This window comes from Dryobates pubescens, chromosome 37 (assembly GCF_014839835.1).
Source record: "Dryobates pubescens isolate bDryPub1 chromosome 37, bDryPub1.pri, whole genome shotgun sequence".
NCBI lineage: Eukaryota > Metazoa > Chordata > Aves > Piciformes > Picidae > Dryobates > Dryobates pubescens.
This window is the reverse complement of record NC_071648.1, coordinates 5,621,019-5,640,846: the sequence shown is the minus strand read 5'-3', so window position 1 is coordinate 5,640,846 and position 19,828 is coordinate 5,621,019. Positions and strand designations below refer to the sequence as shown.

At 52.7% G+C, this 19,828-nt stretch overlaps 1 long non-coding RNA gene across 1 annotated transcript in view; it reads left to right on the top strand.

Moving 5' to 3' along the window:
- LOC128899029 (uncharacterized) overlaps positions 1 to 18,572 on the top strand; it is a 276,408-nt gene extending 257,836 nt beyond the window's left edge. Inside the window, exon 3 of the long non-coding RNA XR_008463039.1 lies at positions 18,456 to 18,572. This is a non-coding gene — a long non-coding RNA (uncharacterized LOC128899029). The remainder of the gene's footprint in view (positions 1 to 18,455) is intronic.
- Positions 18,573 to 19,828: the final 1,256 nt, after the last annotated feature.

Genomic DNA, 19,828 nt, shown 5'->3' with positions numbered 1-19,828 from the left:
CCTGGATGAGGCCCTTAGTGCCATGGTTTAGTTGATGAGATGGTGCTGGGTGATAGGTTGGACTGGGTGATCTCTGAGGTCTTTTCCAACCTTGCTGATTCTATGATGGCCATGGTGGTGTTGGGCTGCTGGTTGGACTGGATGGTCTCCTAGGGCTTTTCCTTTTCCAAGTGAAACAATGCTGCTGTTCTACAGTTACTGAGGCTCCTCCTGCATTCAGCACACTTTAGTCTGCACTGCTTGGGTGCTCAAATTCAAAAGAAAGTCCCAAAAGGAGAGAATTAGGTAATCCTCATGCAAATAAAACTTCAGGGCTTTTCACTGAGGTTATTAATTCTCCTGTTTAGATCTCACTCTTATTGAGTGAGGAAGTGCAGCAACTGTGAATATTCTCCACAGAAGCCTTCTTGCCTATGAAGCAGAAGTGCTATGAGCATGAGTGTCTCATTGTGTGAGGGTCCTGTTTGGACTAGATCTTCCCAAAGTGAATGCACATTTTAGATCAGCTCTGACTCACAGAGCCTTACAAACTCTGCAGTGAATTAGTTTAATTGGAGATGAAGCCCTAGGAAAGGGGAAACTCAGAAGAACTTCTCTAATAGCTGAGGAGAAGCTCTGCCTGCTCTTTCATGAGCAGGCCTCTCTTGTGTTAGCATCACCCCAGGAGCTCAACAAACAGAAGGCTTCAAGGCAGGTATTTGCACAACTGCCCTGCAAGCTGAAGGCCTCCCACTGGCAGGAGATGGGACTCAACACTAAGAGGACTAGAAGTCTTATCCATCTTACAATCATAGAATCAACCAGGCTGGAAAAGACCTCAGAGAGCATCAAGTCCAACCTCTCACCCAAGACCTCATGACTACTAAACCATGGCTCCAATTCTCACATCCAATCCCCTCTTCAACACCTCCAGGGATGGGGACTCCACCACCTCCCTGGGCAGCACATCCCAATGGCTAGCAGCTCTCTTTCTCCTCTCCTCCAGCCTAAACCTCCCTTGGCACAGCTTGAGACTGTGTCCTCTTGTTCTGGGGCTGCTTGTCTGGGAGGAGAGACCAACCCCCACCTGGCTACAACCTCCCTTCAGGGAGTTGCAGAGAGCAATGAGGTCTCCCCTGAGCCTCCTCTTCTGCAGGCTAAGCAACCCCAGCTCCCTCAGCCTCTCCTCACAGGGCTGTGCTCCAGACCCCTCCCCAGCTTTGTTGCCCTTCTCTGGACACCTTCAAGTCTCTCAATGTCCTTCTGAAACTGAGGAGCCCAGAACTGGACACAGGACTCCAGGTGTGGCCTGAGCAGTGCTGAGCACAGGGCACAATGACCTCCCTGCTCCTGCTGGCCACACTGTTCCTGATGCAGGCCAGGATGCCCTTGGCCTTCTTGGACCCCTGGGCACACTGCTGTCTCTTGTTCAGCTGTTGTCCACCCCAGGTCCCATTCTGCCTGGCTGCTCTTTTTTCAGAAAGCTTTGATTTATCATGGATTCAAGGATTCATTTTTGTTTGGAAAAGGCTGTCTGAGATCAGGGAGTCCAACTGTCAGCCCAACACCAGGTGGAAAGATAGATTTAAGTTCATTAACTCATTTCTGAAAGAAATCTACAACATGAAACTTTTCAGTTCACTTTCTGAGTTCAGACTTCAGCCCTGTACAGTTAGATGCAGATTCCTCAGCTGATGACATTCAACAGGAGCAAGTGCAGGGTTCTGCACTTACAGGCTGGGGGAGGAGGGGAGAGAAAGCAGCCCTGAGGAAAAGGACTTGGGGGTGCTGGAGGGGGAGAAGCTGGCCAGGAGCAGGCAGGGTGAGCTTGCAGCACAGGAGGCCAAGGGCAGCCTGGGCTGCATCCAAAGCAGCATTGCCAGAGAGCCAAAGAGCTGATTCTGACACTTGGCTCTGCTGAGACCTCCCCTGCAGTGCTGTCTGCAGCTCTGGAGCCCTCAGCACAGGAAGGACCTGGACCTGATGGAGAGGCTCCAGAGGAGGCCATGGGAATGCTGAGGGGGTTGGAGCAGCTCTGCTCTGAGGCCAGGCTGAGGGAGCTGGGGGTGTTCAGCCTGGAGAAGAGAAGGCTCCAGGCAGACCTAAGAGCAGCCTGCCAGGACCTGAAGGGGGCTGCAAGAAGGCTGCAGAGAGACTGTTTGCAAAGGCCTGCAGGGACAATGGCTTCAAAGTAGAGCAGAACAGATTTAGAACAGGTTACTCTTTACCAAAAGAGTATTGGAACACTGGCACAGGTTGCCCAGGGAGGTGGTTGAGGCTCCATCCCTGGAGCTATTCAAGGTGAGGCTGGACAGGGTTCTGGGCAGCCTGATCTAGTTGGGGATGTCCCTGCTGAGTGCAAAGGGGTTGGACTGGATGTGCTTTGGAGGTCCCTTCCAGCCCAGCCCATTCTATGATTCTCTGATTCCATGACACCATCATCACACAAATGTCAGTCCCCTAAATGTGAGATATTGTTCTATTTATACCATCCAGGTAGGATGACCTAAACTGTATGCTCCATTATTTTCTGATCAGTGATGATGTAATGAGTTGGTTCCCAGGAAGGTTGGGGACCATTTGTACTTTCCACTTTCTCTCCACAGACAGTTTTGAGTGATTAAAATTCAGTTTGAGCATCTGCACTCTCTTTCTTCTATGGAGAATTAGAAGCTTCATGCACTGCAAGATCTGCATCACAGAATCACAGAATTGTCAGGGCTGGAAGGGACCTCAAGGCTCAGCCAGTCCCAACCCCCCTGCCATGGCCAGGGACACCTCACACTGCAGCAGGTTGCTCACAGCCACCTCCAGCCTGGCTGCAAACACCTCCAGGCAGGAGGCTGCCACCACCTCCCTGGGCAGCCTGTGCCAGGCTCTCACCACCCTCATGGGCAGCAACTTCTTCCTCACAGCCAATCTCAATCTCCCCACTTCTACTTTTGCTCCATCCCCCCCAGTCCTATCCCTCCCTGACACCCTCAGAAGTCCCTTCCCAGCTTGCTTGGAGACCCCTTAGGATCCTGCAAGGCCACAATGAGGTCTCCTGGGAGCCTTCTCCTCTCCAGCCTGCACAACCCCAACTCCCTCAGTCTGTGCTCACAGCAGAGCAGCTCCAGCCCTCTGCTCCTCCTCATGGCCCTTCTCTGAACACCTTCTGGGGACACCGGCTGATGTAGGCTGAACATGAGCCAGCAGTGTGCCCAGGGGACCAAGAAGGCCAAGGACATCCTGGCCTGCATCAGGAACAGTGTGGCCAGCAGGAGCAGGGAGGTCATTCTGCCCTGTACACTGCACTGGTTAGGCCACACCTTGAGTCCTGTGTCCAGTTCTGGGCCCCTCAGTTTCAGAAGGACATTGAGAGACTTGAAGGTGTCCAGAGAAGGGCAACAAGGCTGGGGAGGGGTCTGGAGCACAGCCCTGTGAGGAGAGGCTGAGGGAGCTGGGGTTGCTTAGCCTGGAGAAGAGGAGGCTCAGGGGAGACCTCATTGCTCTCTACAACTACCTGAAGGGAGGTTGTAGCCAGGTGGGGGTTGGTCTCTTCTCCCAGGCAGCCAGCACCAGAACAAGAGGACACAGTCTCAAGCTGTTCCAGGGGAGGTTTGGGCTGGAGGTGAGGAGAAAGTTCTTCCCAGACAGAAAGAGAGCTTGGCCATTGGGATGTGCTGCCCAGGGAGGTGGTGGAATCACCATCCCTGGAGGTGTTTAAGAAGAGCCTGGATGAGACACTTGGTGCCATGGTTTAGTTGATGAGATGGTGCTGGGTGATAGGTTGGACTGGATGATCTCAAAGGTCTTTTCCAACCTGGTTAATTCTATCCTATCCTATCCTATCCTATCCTATCCTATCCTATCCTATCCTATCCTATCCTATCCTATTCTATCCTATTCTATTCTATTCTATTCTATTCTATTCTATTCTATTCTATTCCATTCTATCCCATTCCATTCCATTCCATTCCATTCCATTCCATTCCATTCCATTCCATCCTATTCTTTTCTATTCTATCCTATTCCATTCCATTCCATTCCATTCCATTCCACTCCATTCCATGCCATTCCATTCCATTCCATTCCATTCCATTCCATTCCATCCTATTCTTTTCTATTCTATCCTATTCCATTCCATTCCATTCCATTCCATTCCACTCCATTCCATGCCATTCCATTCCATTCCATTCCATTCCATTCCATTCCATTCTATCCTATTCTATTCTATTCTACCCTATTCCATTCCATTCCATTCCATTCCATTCCATTCCATTCCATTCTATCCTATTCTATTCCAGCACCTCCAGGTCCTTCCTGCAATAGGGTCTCCAGAAAAGCCTCACGCTGTAGGAAGCTGCTCAGCACTTAATGCTTTTATTAAACCCAGTAATAGACTTAAAGATATTTTCTACAGGGTTTTAGGGTTCTGGGTGGGTTTTTTCCCCCCCTCCAGATGAAAACCCACACAGGTATTTTCATGGCAATGACAAAGGCACCGTTCCAAGCCCTGGTTATTTGAGCCTTGTCATGCATCAACGTTGTCACTTCTCAACTGCAGCCTGAAGAGCTGAAAATCATCAGTCTGAGTCACATCCAGTGACATTTGTGTGTGTGTGTGTGTGTGTGGTTCCTTTTTGTCCTCCCATCTTCACTTTGTGCTATAAAGCAGATTATGTTTCTTTTGCTCTTTCCCAGTTGCAGTGATAAAGAGATCAGGGTCGCCACAGTGCGCTGTCAGCAGGAGCAAGGCTGTGATTAAAGGGGTGGCATGTGGCCCTTCATCATTGTGAGAACCAAGGCTGTGGATAATTAGAGATGTTTGAAAGGAAGGGGGGGGGAAAACAATGCAAACCAAACACAGAAAAGTTTGATGGCAAAACAAAAGCAAAAGCAAAACAAAAGCAAAGAAATATCTGAAAGCAAAACCAAAACCAGAGAGGGCCTGGAGCACTGCCTGGGGAGGAGAGGCTGAGAGCCCTGGCGCTGTTCAGTCCAGAGAGGAGAAGGCTGAGAGGGATCTGATCAATGTCTATCAAGAGCTGAGGGCTGGGGGTCAGGAAGGAAGGGCCAGGGACAGCCTCTGCTCACTGTGCCCTGGGATAGGCCAAGGGGCAATGGATGGAAACTGCAGCACAGGAGGTTCCAGCTCAACATGAGGAGGAACTTCTTGACTGTGAGGGTCCCAGAGGCCTGGAGCAGGCTGCCCAGAGAGGTTGTGGAGTCTCCTTCTGTGGAGCCTTTCCATCCCTGTCTGGATGTGTTCCTGTGTGACCTGTGCTGGATTCTCTGCTCCTGCTCTGGCAGGGGGCTTGAACTGGAAGATTTCCAGAGGTCCCTTCCAACCCCTAACATCCTGTGAGCTGTGATCCTGTGAAAACAAAATGTTGAGTGCAGAGAGAGAACCACTGGAAGAATAAAGACCTGTAGTTGCTTCCACTCTGTGTCTGGGAAAGACCTGCAGGCTTATTCTCTACATCACCTTTGTAGGTAGTTGAGAATGTGGACAAAACGTTTAGAAACTGGTTGACATTTTCCATAGTGGTGTTTGAATGTGTGCATGGCAGTCTTAGAATCACAGAGATGTCAGGGCTGGAAGGGACCTCAAGGCTCAGCCAGTTCCAACCCCCCTGCCATGGCCAGGGACACCTCACACTACAGCAGGTTGCTCACAGCCACCTCCAGCCTGGCTGCAAACACCTCCAGGCAGGAGGCTGCCACCACCTCCCTGGGCAACCTGTGCCAGGCTCTCACCACCCTCATGGGCAACAACTTCTTCCTCACAGCCAATCTCAATCTCCCCTCTTCTAGTTTTGCTCCATCCCCCCAGTTCTGTCACTCCCTGACTCACTCAAAAGTCCCTCCCCAGCTTTCTTGGAGCCCTCAGAGCCTTGTCTCCTCTAGACAGGGCACAGTGAGCAGAGGCTGTCCCTGTATCATCCTTCCTGACCCCCAGCCCTCAGATATTGATAGACATTGATCAGATCCCTCTCAGTCTTCTCCCCTCCAGACTGAACAGCCCCAGGGCTCTCAGCCTCTCCTCCCCAGGCAGTGCTGTAGTCCCTTCAGCAGCCTTGCAGCCCTCCCTTGGCCTCTCTCCAGCAGATCCCTGTCCCTCCTGAGCTGGGGAGCCCAGAGCTGGATGCAATATTGCAGGTGAGGTCTCAGCAGGGCAGAGGAGAGTGGGAGGAGAACCTCCCTGGCTCTGCTGGCCACACTCCTCTGAATGCCCCCCAAGACCCCCTTGGCCTTCTTGGCCCCTAGGGCACATTGCTGTCCCATGCAGGACTTGCTGCCCACCAGCACTGCCAGCTCCTTCTCCACAAGGCTGCTCCCCAGAAGTGTAGAGAACTTAGACTGTCTCAAATTGTCCTGTGCTTAACACTGGGAATCACTTCCTAAGGAAGGCCTTTAAGCATTGGACTGTGAGATCAAGGGATCTCTCTTGTTTACTTCTTTCAGAATGCTGTGGAGGAGGACAGTTTACATTGGGAGAGAGGAAGAGTAGTGAAGAAAAATCACCTGCTCAAAGGCTTTGTTTGCTAGACACTGAGAGTGGTAAACAACTGCCCCAGGTAGCCCAGAGCAGGGGGCACATGGCACTCTTCCAGGTCAGCTGATGGTTTTGCTCAGAGCAGCTTGCCCAGGATCACAATGGCCAGGGGAGGGTTGGAATCTCTCCAGGGAAGGAGGGTCCACAAGCTCTCAGGGCAGCCTGCTGCAGTGCACCCTCAAAATGAAGAGGAGGATCCCCCAAGGTAGTCTGCACAGGAATGCATTCAGATAGGTTTCGAATGAAGCCAGAGAAGGAGACTCCACAACCTCCCTGGGCTGCCTGCTCCAGGGCTCCAGCACCCTCACAGCAAAGAAATGTTTCCTTCTGCATGGATGGAAGCTCCTGAGCTCCAGTTTGTGCCCTGTGTCCCTTGTTTCATTGCAGGGCACCAGTGAAAAGATTCTGGCCCCATCCTCTCGCCCACCACCCCTTAGCTCTTGCTGAGCTTTGAGCAGGTCCCCTCTGGGGCTGCTCTTCTCCATGGCTGCTCTTCTCCATGGCTCCACAGCCCCAGGTCACAGTATCACAGTATCACAGTATCACAGTAACTAAGGTTGGAAGAGACCCCAAGGATCATCGAGTCCAACCTGTCCCAACAGACCTCACAACTAGACCATGGCACCAAGTGCCACATCCAATCTCCCCTTGAACACCTCCAGGGACGGTGACTCCACCACCTCCCTGGGCAGCACATCCCAATGACGAATGACTCGCTCAGTGAAGAACTTTCTCCTCACCTCGAGTCTAAACCTCCCCTGGCACAGCTTGAGACTGTGTCCTCTTGTTCTGGTGCTGGGTGCCTGGGAGAAGAGACCAACCCCCTCCCGTCTACAACCACCTTTCAGGTAGTTGTAGAGGGCAATGAGGTCACCTCTGATCCTTCTCTTCTCCAGGCTAAACAATCCCAGCTCCCTCAGCCTCTCCTCACAAGGCTGTGCTCAAGGCCTCTCCCCAGCCTTGTTGCCCTTCTCTGGACACCTTCAAGTGTCTCGATGTCCTTCCTAAACTGAGGAGCCCAGAACTGGACACAGTACTCAAGGTGTGGCCTAATCAATGCAGAGCACAGGGGCACAATGACCTCCCTGCTCCTGCTGGCCACACTGTTCCTAATACAGGCCAGGATGCCATCAGCCCTCTTGGCCACCTGGGCACACTGCTGGCTCATGTTTAGGCAGCTGTCAATCAGCACCCCCAGGTCCCTCTCTGTTTGGCAGCTCTCAGCCACTCTGTCCCCAGCCTGTAGCTCTGCCTGGGGTTGCCGTGGCCAAAGTGCAGCCCCTGGCACTTGGACTTGTTGAATGCCATCCTGTTGGCCTCTGCCCATCTGTCCAGTCGGTCAAGGTCCCTCTGCAGAGCCTTTCAACCCTCTAACTGACCAACATCTGCCCCCAGCTTGGTGTTATCTGCAAACTTGCTGATGACTGACTCAACCCCCTCATCCAGATCATCACTGAAGATGTTAAAGAGGATGGGGCCCAGCACTGATCCCTGGGGCACACCACTGGTGCCTGGCTGCCAGCTGGCTGTGGCACCATTCACCACCACTCTCTGGGCTCGGCCCTCCAGCCAGTTCGTAACCCAGAACTGGAGAAGGAAGGTCAGAGCTGGAGAAGGAAGTGGCATCACAGAAGAATCCCTTCCCCTTTTCCCATCCCCTGGAGCTGATGTTATGCAAATTCAGGGAACTTTCATGTGTCTGAAACATTTGCATCTCCCAGTGGGAAATTCTGGGGAGCCATGAAAGCAGGGAGGAAATTCTCTTCTCTGCCTAGCCAGCTTGTTGCTAAGGTAGCTGCCACAGCTTCATGGCTTTTACAGGCTCTGACTCCTGTTTCAATGTGCATTTCAGACTTGCATTAGGCCTTGCCCTGGCAGTAAACTGCATGAGGATCTGACAAAGACCAGAGTGCTGTGGTGTCATGCAGAGGGACAAATTGCCTGGCCTTGATTGCCCAAGCACAACTGTGCAGACTTCACAGCTGTAAAGAAGCAGGGAGGAGGTGTTCTGAAGGTGCTTCAGACATGAATCCAGGGATGGCAGCAGATCAGCTCAAAGGGTTTACAGAGCAGCTACAGATTGTGTTACTGTGGTTCTCATTTGTAGCTGGTGGAAGGTTACTGATCACAGAATCACTCTGCTCTGCTAAGACCACAGCTGGAGCTCTGTGTCCAGATCTGGAGCCTCTAATGCAGGAAGGATCTGGAGGTGCTGGAAGGTGTCCAGAGAAGGGCCACGAGGAGGAGCAGAGGGCTGGAGCTGCTCTGCTGTGAGGACAGACTGAGGGAGCTGGGGTTGTGCAGGCTGGAGAGGAGAAGGCTCCCAGGAAACCTCATTGTGGCCTTGCAGGATCTGCAGGGGGCTCCAAGAAAGCTGGGGAGGGACTTTTGAGGGTGTCAGGGAGGGATAGGACTGGGGGGGATGGATCCAAGCTAGAGGAGGGGAGATTGAGATTGGCTGTGAGGAAGAAGTTGTTGCCCATGAGGGTGGTGAGAGCCTGGCACAGGTTGCCCAGGGAGGTGGTGGCAGCCTCCTGCCTGGAGGTGTTTGCAGCCAGGCTGGAGGTGGCTGTGAGCAACCTGCTGCAGTGTGAGGTGTCCCTGCCCATGGCAGGGGGCTGGAACTGGCTGATCCTTGAGGTCCCTTCCAACCCTGACAATTCTGTGACTCTGTGATGTATTCTGCTGCATTTTTTACCATCAGTGTCACTGTTATTAACCCTGTCCAGAGACAGTTCCTTGATGAAACAATGTTAGCTAAAAGCTCCTTTTGGAAGCCTTTACAAATCACAGTTATTCCTGTAGCAGGCAGTCCACAGTGAAGCATTTGAGCCCCCTTTGGTTCCACTTTCCTGATCACTTGCTTCTGTTTGAGTTTCCTGGCAGGCAGCATGGAAAGACTTTGGCAGAGGGAGACATCTCTATTGCTTGTCTGAGCTGTGGCACACGAGTGACAGTTGTCAGGAGAAACCTCAATTTGTATGCTGATCTCTAACAGAGTTTTCAAGTCTTAAGAGGCTCAGTTCATTTTCTCTTTCCTCATATTAAACCAATTGCATCCTATCAGTATCTTCAAATTACTTTAATGGAACCACAGCCTAAACCTCCCCTGGCACAGCTTCAGACTGTGTCCTCTTGTTCTGGTGCTGCTTGCCTGGGAGAAGAGACCAACCCCCACCTGGCTACAGCCTCCCTTCTGGGAGTTGTAGAGGCAATGAGGTCTCCCCTGAGCCTCCTCTTCTGCAGGCTAAGCAACCCCAGCTCCCTCAGCCTCTCCTCACAGGGCTGTGCTCCAGACCCCCCCCCAGCTTTGTTGCCCTTCTCTGGACACCTTCAAGTCTCTCAATGTCCTTCTGAAACTGAGGAGCCCAGAACTGGACACAGGAGTCAAGGTGTGGCCTGAGCAGTGCTGAGCACAGGGCACAATGACCTCCCTGCTCCTGCTGGCCACACTCTTCCTGATACAGGCCAGGATGCCCTTGGCCTTCTTGGCCCCCTGGGCACACTGCTGGCTCCTGTTCAGCAGCTGTCAATCAGCACCTCCAGATCACTTTCTGCCTGGCTGCTCTCAGCCTCTCTGACCCCAGCCTGTAGCACTGCCTGGGGTTGCTGTGGCCAAAGTGCAGCACCTGGCACTTGGACTTCTGCAATGCCATCCTATTGGCCCATCTGTCCAGCCTGGCAAGGTCCCTTTGCAGAGCCCTTCTGCCCTCCAGCAGATCAACTCCTGCCCCCACCTTGGTGTCATCAGCACATTTACTGCTGATGGACTCAATGCCCTCATCCAGATCATCAATGAAGATGTTAAAGAGCATGGGGCCCAGCACTGCTCCCTGGGGCACACCACTGGTGCCTGGCTGCCAGCTGGCTGTGGCACCATTCACCACCACTCTCTGGGCTCAGCCTCCAGCCAGTTCCTAACCCAGCTCAGAGAGCTGCTGCCCAAGCCAGGGGCTGACAGCTTGGCCAGCAGTTTGCTGTGGGGGACAGTGTCAAAGGCCTTGCTGGAGTCCAGGCAGACTCCATCCACAGCCTGCCCCACATCTACCAGGCAGTCACCTGGGCATGGAAGGAGATCAGGTTGGTCAGGCAGGAATGTTCCAAATCCCCATGTGTAGACCCCTGGCTGTCTTGCAGGATAAAGCCAGGGCTGGTGATGCTTGGGTGTTGTTTAGATCATTTGAAAGGATGGCTGCTAGCTTGGTTTCAGATGTGAACAATAAAAACCTTCTTCTCTTAAACATTAAGTGGGAGCAATGCCAATGGCACTCTGCCAGCAAACAAGCAGAAGATCCCAGACTGCAGAGTTCAAGGCCCAATCTGCATCTACTTCTGATTCCAATCTGTTCTGCTGTGCATGTAGTGAGCATATAGTTTGTGACAGCTACAAGCTACGTTGCTTTGAAAGAAAAAGGATCATGCAGTTGTTTTGGTTAGAAAAGACCTTAAGGTCTTTAGGTGGAGCCTTTAATCTGTCACCACCTTGGCCACCAAACCATGTTCTAAAGTGCCATGGCCACAGTTGTCTCAGTCCAGAGAGGGAAAGAGCCTCAGTTCTTTTGAATGTTCCTGTGTTGTGAAATGAGAGGCACAAACCAGGCCACAATATCAACAGCCTGGCTATTGATTACATAAATAACGTGGAAATAAGAAGGGGAGAGGGAGAAAATAGAGAGGGAGAGGGAGAAGAGAGAGAGAAGAGGAAAGGAATTATATTGCCACCCCCCTGACTCCCCAAGGCAGTTTGAGTCTGTGGAGGAAAGGTGCTGCAGGAGATGCTGGGTCTGTAGAGAAAGGCTTTGGCTGGAGAAGAGATGTGGTCCTCTGGGCAGCCTGGGTCTGTAGAGAAAGGGTGCTGAGGCTTTGGCTGCAGAAGAGATGTGGTCCCTCTGGGCAGCCTGGGTCTGTAGAGAAAGGCTGCTGAGGCTTTGGCTGCAGAAGAGATGTGGTCCCTCTGGGCAGCCTGGGTCTGTAGAGAAAGGGTGCTGAGGCTTTGGCTGCAGAAGAGATGTGGTCCTCTGGGCAGCCTGGGTTTGTAGAGAAAGGGTGCTGAGGCTTTGGCTGCAGAAGAGATGTGGTCCCTCTGGGCAGGCTGGGTCTGGAGAGAAAGGGTGCTGAGGCTTTGGCTGGAGAAGAGATGTGGTCCTCTGGGCAGCCTGGGTCTGTAGAGAAAGGGTGCTGAGGCTTTGGCTGCAGAAGAGATGTGGTCCTCTGGGCAGCCTGGGTCTGGAGAGAAAGGGTGCTGAGGCTTTGGCTGGAGAAGAGATGTGGTCCCTCTGGGCAGCCTGGGTCTGGAGAGAAAGGCTGCTGAGGCTTTGGCTGCAGAAGAGATGTGGTCCCTCTGGGCAGCCTCTTCAGCTCCATGAGTTGCAGCAGGTGGGACTCAGGACACAGAGAGAGGGTTCAGTCTGCTTCCTTCCCTCTCAGCAGCATGCTCCTTCTCCTGCATTTTTCTTCCTCCAAGCCAGTAGTGGTCAAGTCTTCTACACAGTTTTTAGCCCTTAGCTATGTGTCCAAGCATTGTCCCTCAGGAATTCAGGGGCCAGGAAATCCTCCTTAGGTAAATATCCAGGTATGGTTCCCCAGGAAATCTTTCTGTGCATTCCTGTGTGTTTGGGCAGGGGTCTAGATGGAGGGGGGGGGGCCTCCACCTTCCCCTTCTCCATCTCCCTGCCCACACACCCATTACACATCAGGAAACAGGTGGTGAGTCCATTGTCTCACCATCCTCCCTTCCTGGGGGTATCTGATGGCTGGAGATTATCTTGTCCTGAAGGTGTGGTGGCTGGGTCCTGGGGCCATTGTTGTAGGCCAGCTGCAGTCAGTGTTATCAGGATGCAATCACAAGGTGATTTGCATCCAGGACTGGTAGACAGGATTCCTACATGATCTTTGCACCTTCCTTCCAGTGGCTCTGCCCAACACATATTGTCTGGGCAAGCAGCAAGTGATTTTATCTTTGTTGAATCACACAAGGAGTTTAGACTCTCACAACAGGTTTCTTGAACACCTCCAGGGATGGGGACTCCACCACCCCCCTGAGCAGCCTCTTCCAATCCCTGACTTCTCTGCCTGTAAAGAATTTTTTTCCTCATCTCCAAGCTAACCCTCCCCTGGCACAATTTCAGGCCATTCCCTCTCATCCTATCACCTCATACTGGGGAGAAGAGATCAGGTCCAACCTCCTTTTGGGGAGTTGTTGAGAGCAATGAGGTCTCCCCTCAGCTTCCTCTTCTCCAGGTTAAATGTTCCCAGCTCCCTCAGCCTCTCCTCCCCAGTCCTGATCTCCAGACCCTTCCCCAGCTTTGTTGCCCTTCTCTGGACACTCTCCAGCACTTCAATGTCCTTCTTGTAATGAGGCCCCAAACTGAATCCAGAATTCGAGCTGTGGCCTCACCAGTGCTGGGTACAGGGGCATGTTCACTGCCCTACTCCTGCTGGCCACACTGCTCCTGATCCAGGCCAGGATGCTGGTAGCCTTCTTGGCCACCTGTGCACACTGCTGGCTCACAGTCAGTCATTTGTCAATCAGCATCCCCAGGGCATTTTCCACCAGGCTGTTTCCAGCCACTCTGCCCCAAGCCTGGGACATTCAGAATATAGAATACAGAGTTAACCAGCTTGGGAAAGACCTTCAAGATCACCCAGTCCAACCTATCACCTAGTACCATCCCATCAACTCAACCATGGCCCCGAAGGACTCATCCAGGCTCTTCCTAAACACCTCCAGGGATGGGGACTCCACCACCTCCCTGGGCAGCACATCCCAATGGCAAATTACTCTTTCTATGAAGAACTTCCTCCTCACCTCCATCCTAAACCTCCCCTGGCACAGCTTGAGACTGTGTCCTCTTGTTCTGGTGCTGCTTGCCTGGGTGGGGATCAAGCCCCACCTGGCTACAACCTCCCTTCTGGGAGTTGGAGAGAGCAATGAGGTCTGCCCTGAGCCTCCTCTTCTCCAGGCTAAGCAACCCCAGCTCCCTCAGCCTCTCCTCACAGGGCTGTGCTCCAGACCCCTCCCCAGCCTTGTTGCCCTTCTCTGGACACCTTCAAGTCTCTCAATGTCCTTCTGAAACTGAGGAGCCCAGAACTGGACACAGGACTCAAGGTGTGGCCTGAGCAGTGCTGAGCACAGGGCACAATGACCTCCCTGCTCCTGCTGGCCACACTGGTGCTGATGCAGGCCAGGATGCCATTGGCTTTCTTGGCCCCCTGGGCACACTGCTGGCTCCTGTTCAGCTGCTGTCAATCAGTACCTCCAGGTCCCTTTCTCTCTGCCTGCTCTCCAGCCACTCTGTCCCCAGCCTGCAGCACTGCCTGGGGTTGGTGTGGCCAATGTGTGGAATCCAGATGCTTCGGTGTGACCATTTTAGGCTGTGCAGTTGTGGGGCATTAGGGGACTTGAGCATCTCGCCTCTGAAGAGAGACTGAGAGCCCTGGGGCTGTTTAATCTGGAGAGAAGTCATCTGAGGGGGGATCTGATCACTCTCTCTGGAGCCATTCAAGAGCTGCCTGGATGTGTTCCTGTGTGATCTGCTCTAGGTGCTCCTGCTCTGGTTGGAGTGGCTGAGCTCTGGAGGTCCCTTCCAGCCCCTGACGCTGTGACTTTTGTAAGCTGAAGCTAAATCTCTCTCATTGCCTTCAGTTTTCTCTTCCAGAAAAGGAATTCTACTCAAAAACCAAACCCAAACCCAAATCCAAACAAAATCCTGGTTGGAGATGGTTAATTCCTACTTCCTGAGCTATTCCTACATAGCTCTAGCTGTTAAATATCTTTTCCAAAAGGCATGACTCATTTTGGTTGGCTCATCTTTGGGGAATGCATTTGGGATGGGGCTCAGATGAGCAGAAATTGTCAGGCTTGCCTGTGAGAGGAAAGCAGCCTTGAAACACCTGAAATGGGAACTTTGAGCCCTTGGTCTCCTAAGTGGCACCAAAGGAGAGGTTCAGAGAGGAGAGGTTTGGAGAGGTTTGGAGGGGAGGGGAGAGGTTCAGAGAGGTTCAGAGAGGAGGGGAGGGGAGGGGAGGGGAGGGGAGGGGAGGGGAGAGGTTCGGAGAGGAGAGGAGAGAGGAGAGGAGAGGAGAGGTTCAGAGAGGAGAGGAGAGGTTCAGAGAGGAGAGGAGAGGAGAGGAGAGGTTCAGAGAGGAGAGGAGAGGAGAGGAGAGGAGAGGTTCAGAGAGGAGAGGTTCGGAGAGGAGAGGTTCAGAGAGGAGAGGTTCAGAGAGGAGAGGAGAGGAGAGGAGAGGAGAGGAGAGGAGAGGAGAGGAGAGGAGAGGAGAGGAGAGGAGAGGAGAGGAGAGGAGAGGAGAAAGGAGAGGTTCGGAGAGGAGAGGAGAGGTTCGGAGAGGTTCGGAGAGGAGAGGGAAGGCAAGGGAAGGCAAGGCGAAAGGAAAGGCAAGGAAAGGAAAGGCAAGGAAAGGCAAGGCAAGGAAAGGAAAGGAAAGGCAAGGCAAGGCAAGGCAAGGCAAGGCAAGGAAAGGCAAGGCAAGGCAAGGCAAGGCAAGGCAAGGCAAGGCAAGGAAAGGAAAGGAAAGGAAAGGAAAGGAAAGGAAAGGAAAGGAAAGGAAAGGAAAGGAAAGGAAAGGAAAGGAAAGGAAAGGCTGCAAATGTTGCTAATGCTACTTCTTACCTCAACATTTTTAGTAGCATATTGAGGATAGTTTCCACCTAGCTGCACAAAGGGAGTTGTGAAACAGTTAGAATTGTAAGGAAATGCCATTTCAATGTAATCCAGCTGGAAAATGCAAGGAGAAAGAAAGAGGAGGCTCCTTTTGGAAGTGCTCATTTGTATTACAAATTTAATGCCAGTTTCATCTTATTGTCTGCAAACTGGAGTTACATTTTCCCTGTGTAACCTTTCCAGGGCTTTAAGTGCAAATCCAATGCAAATGGCTCTGGGTTGTTCTCCCACTTACATTGCTCCATGGAAGCAAAGTTGTGGAACTACCTGTTGGGAAACAATCCTTTGTTCTCTTTAATAATCATAGAAGGGCTTGAGTTGGGAGACAGCTTAAAGATCCTCCAGTTCCAGCCTCCATCCATGGGCAGGAATGCCTCTGACTAGCCCACGCTGCTCAGAGCTTCATCTAAGAACACCAAGGTGGACTGCACAGATTCCAGGTGTGTTCTGGAGTGGCAAGAGCTGAGTAAACTCCCAAAGCATTTCAAGAGGCTCATTGCTGTCTGAAAAGTTTTTCATCCACCTTTTAAAGATGATACTGAAGGTAATTAGAGATTTCCTGTCAATGATGTTTGAACAGGAATGTGGAGATAGAATCACAGAACTGTCAGGGTTGGAAGGGACCTCAAGGCTCAGCCAGTCCCAACCCCACTGCCATGGCCAGGGACACCTCACACTGCAGCAGGTTGCTCACAGCCACCTCCAGCCTGGCTGCAAACACCTCCAGGCAGGAGGCTGCCACCACCTCCCTGGACAGCCTGTGCCAGAAGAGAGAGATGAACATTGAGTGACAAAAAGCAGACAACCCAAGGTGAAGATTTGGCTTATAATGAATTTATAGCATATTTCAGAGCACTTGTGAGTGTCAAGATGGAGCCTCCTGCCTTCAATCATTGCTGGGTCCTAAACTGGCCCCTGACTTGAAAAATCTTTCATAGAATCACAGAATGCTCTAGGACAGAAGGCACCTCCAGAGCTCATCCCTCACCCAGTCCAACCCCTCTGCACTCAGCAGGGACATCCCCAACTAAAGCAGGTTGCCCACAGCCCTGTCCAGCCTCACCGTGAACATCTCCAGGGATGGAGCCTCAACCACCTCCCTGGGCAACCTGTGCCAGTGTTCCACCACCCTCCTGCTGCAGAACTTGTTCCTCACATCCAATCTCAATCTGCTCTGCTCTACTTTGAAGCCATTGTCCCTGCTCCTGTCCCTGCAGGCCTTTGCAAACAGTCTCTCTGCAGCCTTCCTGCAGCCCCCTTCAGGTCCTGGCAGGCTGCTCTTAGGTCTGCCTGGAGCCTTCTCTTCTCCAGGCTGAACACCCCCAGCTCCCTCAGCCTGGCCTCAGAGCAGAGCTGCTCCAACCCCCTGAGCATTCCCATGGCCTCCTCTGGACCTTTGACAAGAATCAGGCATTGCAATTCTCTCCCTGGGGAAGTGGTGGATTCCCTAATATTGGACACTGGATTCAGCTGGGTAGCTGCTGGGCCACCTTGCCTGAGCTTTGGCCAACTAAACATTGGAGCAGATGACCCCTGAGGTGCCTTCCAGTTTAGGATTCTATGATTCTATCCTTCTGTGACTTTTCTATCTACCTAAGTTGGAGCCCATGGCTGTCAGATCACAGATATATCACAACACATCCAGAGATCTTCAGTTCCTTTATGCAAGGTATTGACTGCTAGGGTATGGAAAAGAATTGGAATAGAATTGCAGTTTATTTAGGTATTTATTGAAGAAGGGCTGGTTGGATGAGGCAGGGAATTCCAGAGCTGTCAGCCTGACATCAGTGCCAGGCAATGCTATGGAACAGTCATCCTGAGTGCAGTCACACAGCACTTACAGGATGGCCAAGGGCTTAGGCCCAGCCAGCAGGGAGTTAGGCAGGGCAGGTCCTGCCTGACCAACCTGATCTCCTTCCATGCCCAGGGGACTGCCTGGGGGATGTGGGGCAGGCTGTGGATGGAGTCTGCCTGGACTGCAGCAAGGCCTTTGACACTGTCCCCCACAGCAAACTGCTGGCCAAGCTGTCAGCCCCTGGAAAGCTCTCTGAGCTGGGTTAGGAACTGGCTGGAGGCTGAGCCCAGAGAGTGGTGGTGAATGGTGCCACAGCCAGCTGGCAGCCAGGCACCAGTGGTGTGCCCCAGGGATCAGTGCTGGGCCCCATGCTCTTTAACATCTTCATTGATGATCTGGATGAGGGCACTGAGTCCATCAGCAGTAAATTTGCAGCTGACACCAAGCTGGGGGCAGGAGTTGATCTGCTGGAGGGTAGAGAGGCTCTGCAGAGGGACCTGGACAGGCTGGGCAGATGGGCAGAGGCCAAGGGCAGGAGATTGAACACATCCAAGTGCCAGGTGCTGCACATTGGCCACAGCAACCCCAGGCAGTGCTACAGGCTGGGTCAGAGTGACTGGAGAGCAGGCAGGCAGAGAGGGACCTGGGGGTACTGGTGGACATCAGCTGAACATGAGCCTGCAGTGTGCCCAGGGGGCCAAGAAGGCCAAGGGCATCCTGGCCTGCATCAGGAAGAGTGTGGCCAGCAGGAGCAGGGAGGTCATTCTGCCCTGTGCTCAGCACTGCTCAGGCCACACCTGGAGTCCTGTGCCCAGTTCTGGGCCCCTCAGTTTCAGAAGGACATTGAGAGACTTGAAGGTGTCCAGAGAAGGGCAACAAAGCTGGGGAGGGGTCTGGAGCACAGCCCTGTGAGGAGAGGCTGAGGGAGCTGGGGTTGCTTAGCCTGGAGAAGAGGAGGCTCTGGGGAGACCTCATTGCTCTCTGCAACTCCCTGAAGGGAGGTTGTAGCCAGGTGGGGGTTGGTCTCTTCTCCCAGGCAACCAGTGACTGAAGGTGAGGACACAGTCTCAAGCTGCAGCAAGAAAGGTTTGGCCTGGATGTGGGGAAGAAATTCTTCCCAGACAGAGAGCTTGGCCTTTGGGATGTGCTGCCCAGGGAGGTGGTGGAGTCCCCATCCCTGGAGGTGTTTAGGAAGAGCCTGGCTGAGGCACTTGGTGCCATGGTTTAGTTGGTCAGGTGGTGTTGGGTGATAGGTTGGACTGGATGATCTCAAAGTTCTTTTCCAAGCAGGTTACTTCTATATTCTATATTCTGTGTTCTATATTCTATATCCTATATCTTATATTCTATATCCTTCTTTTTTCCTCCATGTGTACCTTATCTATGCAACTTTACTGTCCCCAGCCCACTGAGTCCATCCTCCATTACAGATTCAATCAACAGAGTTTCCATTTTACAGGGAGGGCAGAGAAATCAACTCAGCTACCTGGAGATCATGCAAAGGCCCTGGAAGTACAACCCCAGAGAGTCCTGGATATAGCATTTTCGTATGACCTCATCACTGGCCACCCTCCTGGAAGCACTCAGGGTAAGGAAATAGGTCCTGCTGTGTGATGTCTGCAGTAGAGGACTTAAATCTGTTTGATTTGGGGTAAATCTGGGCAATCAGAGGAAAAGAGTTTCTGCTGCTTTTCTAGTGTCCAAGGATAACAAGTCCAAGGGCAAGGTCCTGCACCTGGGTGGAGGTAACCTCAGGCACAAATGCAGGCTGGGCAGGGACTGGCTGGAAAGCAGCCCTGAGGAGAGAGACTTGGGGGTGCTGGGGGAGCAGAAGCTCAGCAGGAGCCAGCAGGGAGCACTTGCAGCCCAGAGAGCCAAGCAGAGCCTGGGCTGCAGCAAGAGAAGTGTGGCCAGCAGGGCCAGGGAGGGGATTCTGCCCCTCTGCTCCACTCTGCTGAGACCACAGCTGCAGCTCTGGGGCCAGCTCTGGAGCCCCTATTGCAAGAGGGATCTGGAGGTGCTGGAAGGTGTCCAGAGCAGGGCCAGGAGGATGAGCAGAGGGCTGGAGCTGCTCTGCTGTGAGGACAGACTGAAGGAGTTGGGGCTGTTCAGTCTGGAGAAGAGAAGGCTCCCAGGAGACCTCATTGTGGCCTTCCAGGATCTGCAGGGGGCTCCAAGAAGGCTGGGGAGGGACTGCTCAGGCTCTCAGGCAGTGCTAGGACTGGGGGGAATGGAATGAAGCTGGAGATGGGGAGATTGAGGCTGGAGGGGAGGAGGAAGTTCTTCCCCAGGAGAGTGGTGAAGCCCTGGAATGGGTTGTCCAGGGAGGTGGTTGGGGCCCTGTCCCTGGAGGTGTTTAAGGCCAGGCTGGATGAGGCTGTGGCCAGGCTGATCTAGTGTGGGGTGTCCCTGCCCATGGCAGGGGGGTTGGAGCTGGCTGATCCTTGTGGTCCCTTCCAACCCTGACTGATCCTATGAGACTATGATAAGCCAAGAGGAAAAAGAGAATCATTGTGTGAAGTACAATTTCATGGCTCCTTCCACGGTGCCCAATAAACAGCTAAGTGGAAATCTGTCTGGTATGGAAGAACAACATCCAGCTTTGGGGTATAAAAGGATGCTGAGGACACTGAGCTGAAGGAATTCATGCAGAAAGCAATAATTAGCTGAAAATAGACCTTGGAAATGGAAGTTATCTCCTTGATTCCTGTTATTTGTGCCCTGAATTTTTGTTACTTATTTCCCCCCTCCACCCCCATTTTGGTGATTATCTCTCTCAATGCTTCTCTCTCTCTCTGTGATGCTCTCCCTCAGTGATTCTCTCCCTCAATG